The 6,000-nt window shown below is 34.8% G+C and overlaps 1 protein-coding gene across 3 annotated transcripts in view; it reads left to right on the top strand.

The window, feature by feature from the left end:
- PPM1E (protein phosphatase, Mg2+/Mn2+ dependent 1E) overlaps positions 1-6,000 on the top strand; it is a 201,488-nt gene that overhangs the window by 150,921 nt on the left and 44,567 nt on the right. The window lies entirely within an intron of this gene.

Raw genomic sequence — 6,000 nt, forward strand, 5'->3', positions numbered from 1 at the left:
TAAATATAAGTGCTATGGAATGAACAGATGAAAATGTGTGAAAGTGTAACAATAAAAACTACCGTTCAGGCCAAGGGACGGGAGTACTATTTCTTCTCTATTCAGGACTTCCTCACAACTCTGCATCCAAGCATAATTAGCACCTGGCCACCTAAAAGAAGGATCGTGTTCTTTTTCCCACTGTTTTTGTCTCTTTATATTCATACCCTCAACTCCTAAGGAAAATTACTTAAAACTTAGATTTTTATCTCATGTCTAAGATATCCTAAGGGAGAGGAAGTTAAAAGTTATCTAGTGTACAATACAATTAAGGTACAGGACAGCTATTTATTTCCTTCCCACAAAAGATTCTTACAATAACACATTAACAGAGACTTAAACCAAGCAGCAACAAGAACATAGGTATTGTTCTAGTCTCCCAGCAGGTAGGGACTTTAACTTCGGAACAAGAAGCAGTTTGTAGAACTAATGAATAGACATTTTACCTTGCTTCTACACTTCCCAAATAATTCCCTATAAGTCTATGTCTTCTGACAAGTTCAGCCAGGAGTTGGGGTTCTTTCCCAGTTAGTTATACTCTCCAATGCAAAAATCCTCCCTGTAATTGACAAATACAAAAAAAAAAAATGACAAATGTTGAAGAGGCTTTTTTTTTTTAATGGGGAGAAGGGAGCCCACATTAATACACTATTAATGAAGTTATGACTTAGTTTAACTCTTTTGGGATACAATTTGGAACTATGCCTAAAAATCACTAGATATGCATACCCAGTAATATCATTACTAATGATACATTTTGCTGGTAAGTAAATGCTATGTCCAAAAGAGATAAAAGAAAGAAGGAAAATACCCATGTCAAATCTTTTTTTTTCAGTTTCAAGTGAGAAGGAGACAAAATAAAGGTTCACTAAATTAAAAAAAAAAAACCAAAATAAAATTTCTTAAAAAAAAAAAAGACAACAGTCCCTGGAAGTTTCTATGTGTTCTAGCACATGTTACCTGCGATGACCAGTATAGCCCTCCTCCCTACTCATAGAGTGTACTGTGTAGAATGCAATTGCTTTTAAAGACCTGCCAGTCTCCTTCCTCTAAAAGGGATTTTCTGTTGTTGCAGAAAATGCTGTCATTTTAAAAATTTATCTTTTGTCCCATTATTCTCAGTGTGTTTGTGGATTTTTAAGTGTTTTTTTCCTCAATATAATTGTGATGCTGTCCTAGGGGAAAGAAAAGAAAAGAAAAAGCATTTACACTGTGTGCCAGGAACAGTTAAGAGCTTTACAAATATTATCTTACTTATCTTCACACTAACTCTGACAGGTAGCTGTTCTTACTATATCCATTTTTCACTTGAGGAAACTGAGGCAAACAGAAGTTAAGTGTCATGTGTCAGGATCCAGTAGCTTTTAAGTATCTGAGGCTAGATTTGAATTCAGGTCATCGTTAGTCTAGGTCCAGTGCTCTATTTACTATGTCACCTACCTGCCTCTCCTACCTTTGCATATGGGAATGTAACAATCAAATACAATTGAATAACATCTCATTTGGGGGATCAAGTAGTATTTTTTGTTTATTTCTCCCAATTGATCTTTATTCTAGGATTCTGATTAAATTTGGTTACATATCTGAAACACTGTTTATTGAATAAAAATAAAAAGCACAAAAGTCCTATGAAAATGGAAAAAAAATAGCTTTTTCCCAACAAGCTATTTAAATTGTGGTTTTATCTGTAGTGGGCTATACATATATATATTACCCATGTAGTGCAGAAAGTAGGGGTTTGTCATCTGCCTACAAGCTTTGCCTGGTTTGAACTTTCATTGGTTTTCTGGCATGAAGTTAGAAAGCAGGAAGGAGAAGGCAGAAGAGAGTTACATAAAAACTTTCATACATTTCACTGACAGGCAAATGTATACCAGTATTATCTCCGTAAAATCTGAAGACAAGCCAGATTCCTCAAGGCCAAAGGTTTATGCAGCAAGTTCAAGCCAACATTTATTAGACTCCTTTTATGTGCAAGATGTTGGTTTAAGCATTGTAATACTTAAAAGACAAAAATAGTTTACCTGAGGAGTTTACAACCATACACAATTAAATGTAATAAAAGGCAAATTGAGGAGCAAGAGAGTGCTGAGAATTGCAGGAAGCAATGAAGACTCCACAGTGAGGAGGTGTCATCTGGACTAAACCTTGAAGGAAGAAAAGAATCCTGTGAAACTTGGATTGTAGGAAACATAATCCATAATGTGTAAGAAACTGTACTGATGTATAATCTAATGAACGTGTATTAAGCTCAGGAAATATCCCTTCCCCATCGAAGCAATTAGTAGTTCAGAGTTCCTTGAGCTGCATATTTCACATGTTAAGCAGGGAAATAACATACATAGAACTACATTCAAAGTAATGGAAAAGAAGCAATCTAATATGAAGTTGGTTTGTTAACAATTGAATAATAGGAAGGAAACAAATGGAAGCTTTGGAGAGGGGAATAGGGCTAGCATGAATGAGGATGAACTGAGAAGAAGCAACATAAGTTGGCTCCAGCACACCACTGCTAACAGGGCCAAGACTAGGAAGGACAGAAATTGAGATCAAAGAGTGATATAATCTCAGAGAATTGGGGGAAACAGAGGCTTTGAAATTAAAGTTTCAGATTTTATGGGGAAAGAAACTGGAGGCATGGATAATATGAATTTCAAAAATAAAACACCAAAGATTATAGAGTGAATAAGTGACATCAAAAGTATAGAATTCAATTCCTACTCATTGATCATCCTACTGGAATTTCTTCTGATCCTTTACTGGCCAAAAGTTTCTCTATTGTTCATCTCTTAATCTATGATTTGTCTTTTTAGATAAGCATCTTTCAACTCATTGAATATACATTTTTGTAGGAAGCATTGTAATCTAATTTCTTGTAATCTGAAATTAAATTTGAGGGTTCAATTGCAGACTTGGAACTGATTTTCTTTAGTAAGTTTATTGACTGGAATATATTTATTTTGAATAGTAGACATTTGATTCTCTTAGTGTCTAATGGAATTTATAAGTTGCCTATGAAAGAAGCAGTTCGATCCACAGCAAAGAGTAAGAGATGGGTAGCTAGACAAATTATGTTTCCATCTTCATTAAGATCTAGGAAAAATGTTCTCCTCACTATGCTATCAATAAAAAGTGAATTAACTTGGGCAAATCACCTTATAATGTGGTACTAAACTTAAATATAAACTTTTCCCGTGGGCTGCATATTGACTTAGAAAACCATTTGTATTATCTTTGTTGTATCATTTTAATTTCTTTTCTGTTTATTTTTTAACAATAATAGCTTTTTTAAACACTGTCTCACTGTGTGACCCTGGGCAAGTCATTTAACTTCAATTGTTTCAGAAAAAAAACCACAAACAATAATAGCCTTTTATTTTTCAAAATTTATGCAAAAAGAGTTTTTACCATTCACCTTTGTAAAACCTTTCATATATAATTTATGTATTCATAATTAGACTGTGATTTTCCAGAATTTAAGCTCAAACTTAGATCATCATTCTTAAATTGGGAATAATTCTGACCAAATAAGAGTTCTGTTCCAAGCTTTATTGATTAGCATTGACTAGGCTAGTAGAATCTGATGCCTTACTGACATAATATGTGTAGACCACTTAGCACAGTGCCTGGGAGCTTAATAAATGCTTATTCTCTTTGCTTCCCCCTTTTCCTGAAAATTATTCTTCAAAAATGTTTTGCTCATACACACTTTGAAATTTAAGAATTTTAAGACAATAATAACTGCAATAAAGTTGAGACTTATTTAAACAAAGACATTGTTTTAATAATAGAACAGTATATGTGACCTTGATTGGCTTTAGCTAATTTTTTTTGATATTAGCTCAAGTTGCTTAGCTGCATATAAACACAATGTGTAATGCTGAACAAAATATACTAATGCCTGCTCTTAAGAAGATTTCCTTCCAAGAATCCAAGGCACAGATAACCCTTCTCAGACAGAACTGTGATCTCATGGCTTTTCATGTCACCTCCCGTGATGCAGACCACAACCCACTCATTCTCACCCATCTCATGTGACTCTTATCTATGTCCTTCCATAAGTTTGCCATAAATGTTGTACCCAATGTGTTGGGAAGCTTCCATGGTAACATGTAAAGCATAAACACACAGAAAGAAAAACAGGAAAAGAGTGACTTGTACCATTGTTATTTCTGGTCACAAAAGAGAAAGAGTGGGGAAAAGGCTGATGGCAGGGATTCTCTTGTCTGTGAACATCAGCAACTTACTGAGTAGCAAGCAGTGTGTCCACCTATCTACCATCAAGTGGAAATAGGCTTTAAAAATATCACATTCTTCAATAAATTCCCCAGGTTTCTGTGCATATAGGACAGCCTTTTATTCTGTCCCTTTTAAGCGTCAAACCATCTGTGTGAATCACAGTAAGTAAACATTACTTTGATGAAAGCATCAGGGAAAGATCTTTGTGCTATAATAGACAAAGAAGAAAACCTCTGAAACGGGCCAGTCAGGAGCCACCAGTACACAGGCAGAGAAAGACAAGCTTTATTAAGAGAATGTCTGATGGACAGATATCACATTAACTCCGGGGGAGGTGGGGTGGTGACGCTGATGGTTGCTAACTTGGAAAGAAAGCATCTTTGAAAAAGAATATGTCTTTCCTGATTTGGGCTCTGTTTTATCTGATAAGAATTGATAAAAAAAAATTCTAAGCCATCTTAATACATCTTGAGATAGTGGCAAATTTGCCTTCTTTATTTTTAGTTTAGTGTGTTATTCTAGACTTAGCACACAGATGAATAATTCCAAGGAAGTGATCATAAATTTTTCATCGTTGCAGTTCTGTCATTCTAGAACAAGGGCACATTGAGGAGATAACATCATTTCAATATGTGGGCTGAGTTGAGTCTGCTTCAGATGGTTTCTCTCAAAGTTAATTGATGGAAACTTCCCACCTTCAGAGTCTCTTATTACCTTAGCAATGCCCTGCCAAGACTGCTGAACTGCAGCTGTGGGTGTTACGCAGACACCCACACTACCAGTGTCAGGAAGGCTGTTCTTTCAAACCTCTAATTTATCTAATAATGTCTTTAGTGACTTGTGTAGGTTTGGCATTGTAATGAAAATGTTTCCTGGCTTGGGCTAGAACAAGAGTTCAGTTTGCAGCCTTAAAATTTGTATTCTCTTGTGTGCACACAGAAAATACTAGCATGTACACGAGGGAAAGGGTCTCATTAATACCTGCTTTTGTGTATCTAACATGGTCCTTAGGGTCTGAGGTATAAAATTCTGTTAACTATCCACTTGGGCTGATCTTGATTAGTTTCTCTGAGCTTCCTATCTCATAGGAGTGAGGAAAGCTCTTTGGAAATCTAAAATCATTATTTGCCATAAATTAACAAAATTAATTTATTAATAAGTAATTAACTTAATGCATTTTAGTTTAATTAATCATTTATGGCAAGTTAAAAATTAATTATTGCTATAGAAATGTAAGTTTTTATTTTTGTCAGTTCTATTACTTTTAATATGTTAACTCTTGTCAGCTTGCTAAAATAATAAAATACTATTGGTACCCAAACGTATTCTGGACATTTAGAATCAGAAAGTTATATTTTAGAGTAAGAAAGTAATATATAAATATAAATATATATAAAGAAATATAAAGATCCTAGTTCCTTTGTTTTTTAAGGGAGGAAACAGAGGCCCAGAGAAATTAAATTATTTGCTTAGTGTCATATGGCCAGTTAGCAGTTGGGACCAGTTTTCTGACTCCCAGTCCCCTCATTCTATAATGCCTCTCTTAAGATTGGACATAGCTGTTAGATGCTGTAATTTTCATTCTCTACCAGAAGTGTCAGCTCACCCAGTATGCAACCAGTATGAAATCTAGCCTTCAGAGTCAAACTATGTCTCTGATTAGATACTGAGATAGCATCTAATCTTTTGAATCCTGTGGCAAAACAGAGATAGCACATGGTG

Source organism: Sminthopsis crassicaudata, chromosome 4, assembly GCF_048593235.1.
Source record: "Sminthopsis crassicaudata isolate SCR6 chromosome 4, ASM4859323v1, whole genome shotgun sequence".
In the NCBI taxonomy this organism is placed as follows: Eukaryota; Metazoa; Chordata; class Mammalia; order Dasyuromorphia; family Dasyuridae; genus Sminthopsis; species Sminthopsis crassicaudata.